Genomic DNA, 2747 nt, shown 5'->3' with positions numbered 1-2747 from the left:
TCATTGTAAGCCACCGCTAGTCAGAAGACTGCATACATCACACACACAAAAACTCATATTTCATAGATGCCTGATATGTATATATACTGGATATGCGCAAATAAGGTACTGACACACAAAATATAACAACCATTAATATAATTGATCGAAACAACTGAAAGGGAGATATAGGGATGCATGCATAAATATTATTAGATGTGAAACAATATGAAGGATAACTCAAAGTATTCTTCCATGGAGCTGAAGGCATGGGATGCAATGAGTGACTCTAACACAGGACCCTCAATAGCAATGGAAGAAAATGCAATGAAAAGCATATCAGAGCTGGCGTCCGACTACTGGGAAAATATGAGTTTCCCTGAATCTTGTGCAAGAACCCAGATTGTGAGGTAGCATTATTTCACACCACTACCAGTTGGGGTCCATGATGCTACCTGCTGCGAAGCCACTATAGATCATGGCACCGAGTTCTCCACCATTTGGCGGCAGGTTGGAAGCCTCAAGTCCTGTTGCAGGTGCTGGTGGTCCTAGTGGTGCCATGCTTTGCATCTCCTTGTAGGTGCAGGAACAAGCCTGTGATTGCAATGAGGATCACACTGGAAGCATCACCTGCAATGGCTCTAGGAGATCTCCTTGCCCAACAAGTTATTGGAGCTGTGCCTTGGCTTTGCTCATCTTCATGTCCACCATCTCACTAAGGTTAACGAGCTCGTGTTTTGTGGTGCCACCAAGGCTTAGGCAGGCCTCTTATTGATGGTGTTGTGGAGGAGCACTAAAGTCTCACGCTCACTATTATCATGGTTAAACTTGCTCACCTGCTCACTGGAGCCTCAAGTAGCGACTGTGAAGTAACTCCTCTTGGTTTTGTATCTTTTTGAAGTTGCCAACATCCGGCATGCCATTAAATTTCTCGAGGAGCTGCTTGGCCCCTTCATCAGTGGGTCCACACCATCGGTTGTGCCTCACCCTCACCATACACCACCATGCACTGCCTTGGAGCCACAAAGTGTGGTGAGCTCGCTGGCCTTTTCTACCAGGACCTCGTAGCGTCTTTTGTATGTTGCACGCCGAGATGACTTGTTTGAGATCCACTGGAGATTCTCCTTCTTGCGTGCCATAGCGCCCTAGCTATACTCCTCTCTCGGTAACTACTACAATTATATAAATGAAAGGAAACTGAGATTGTTTTAGTGTTGAGATGAATGAGCATAGGGGTGATGTTATATATATAGATCTAAGGATGAGCCTACGGTAACTTATAGTGCCAAAAAATCACCAAGTCATACCATGGTATTATAGCAAGCATTAATTCACTACCAAAATAATGTATATATAGCTAAGGATATTCTTCACAAATGCATCAATCACAATAAAACCATTCTATGCATGCATCATGAGGATTGTGTGTGATAGATTAGGGAGAAGTCAATTTTTTGTTTACTTTAGCAATAACTAGCCTAGTCATACAATGATATTTTGGCAAGAATTTACTGCTACAAAATACATCAGTGATCCTTATGTAAGTATCTAAACGTATTTTTACATTCCATACATACATCATGAGCATTGTGGAAGGCTTCATGCAGGATGTGGCTTGACTTCAAAGAAATATACGATTGTGCAATGCATCAATCCATGAAACTCAATTCATGTTTCCAATATAAGGTACATGTGTTGCAACCAAGCAAAGAAATAGCTCTTCCTGTCACTAAAAATAGAAAAATCACCAACATCCATTTGTTTTCAAACATATCTCTTTAATTTTCCTTTTCTCAATTGCCATCATCAAAGTTCACTCCACCGAAGCCGATGGGCATAAACAAATATCTAGTACCCGATCCCCACCCCTTGTACCACATAAGATCCACCATCAGGCTGGTGAGATTGTGTCAATGTTCATTCTTATTGTCTCGCTCTTTGTTGGGACCCATTTTAAGGATTTCAAAGTTTTTTGGTCGACTTGATAGATTTTCTCCTGATAGTTTTCCTTTTGTTTTGACTTCTTCAACTGAAAGGAATGAAAATTTTCTTTACACCCTAGTTGAAAAATTTATGGTTTTAAAGAACATGAAAAGTTTGCAAGCTCTAAGATGAAAGTGGTTCACCATATATTGTTTGAACTCTTTAACAGCAAGTGTTCGTTATATAACCGCCCCACTTGTTTTGCACAGTTACAAACATGCGAAGGCAGTTTAATGTGCTATAATTCTAACCAACATATTACCATCATTACTAATCATCAACCGACTATTTCTAGATGGTCGTTATGGCTAGAAGTGGATGATTGCACTGTCCATTGCATATGAAAGGTGGATGAAAATTTTATTTTAAATGAAATTTCCTCAGGCCTTATCAGAAACACCATGGAGGCCTGGCTTTCAACTACGGTTTTCGTTGAATGGTCTGCAATTTGTATTTAGGGAGCTGTTTCCATTGGATCACGCGAATATTTCATGGGAGACAACATTTTGTGGTATAAATTCCCCATGGGTCCACCTTCAAATAATTCTACAGCCATGGAGATACGCATGCCAAATGCATGGGAGTTCTAATCATTCTTTTGAATCAACCATATACCTTAGGTAGGAAAAGTAGCATCTCTCAATTGTCCGAACTCAAGGATAAGGATGTGGTTTAGTATCCAACCAAATTTGAAAATCTTTGAAGAAAATTTGAGCATTCCTTCGGAACTTCATATGATCATAAAATTTATCCATATACTCGACATCATTTTGTTTAAATTTCTA

The 2747-nt window shown here is 39.9% G+C and overlaps 1 pseudogene; it reads right to left on the bottom strand.

Annotated features, from left to right (window-relative positions):
• Nucleotides 1-408: 408 nt before the first annotated feature.
• On the bottom strand, nt 409-1118 carry LOC136479054 (MADS-box transcription factor PHERES 2-like; annotated as a pseudogene).
• Between the last annotated feature and the right edge of the window lie 1629 nt (nt 1119-2747).

This window comes from Miscanthus floridulus, chromosome 9 (assembly GCF_019320115.1).
Source record: "Miscanthus floridulus cultivar M001 chromosome 9, ASM1932011v1, whole genome shotgun sequence".
Lineage (NCBI taxonomy): Eukaryota > Viridiplantae > Streptophyta > Magnoliopsida > Poales > Poaceae > Miscanthus > Miscanthus floridulus.
The sequence above is the reverse complement of the archived record's forward strand: the minus strand, read 5'-3'. Positions and strand labels throughout refer to the sequence as shown.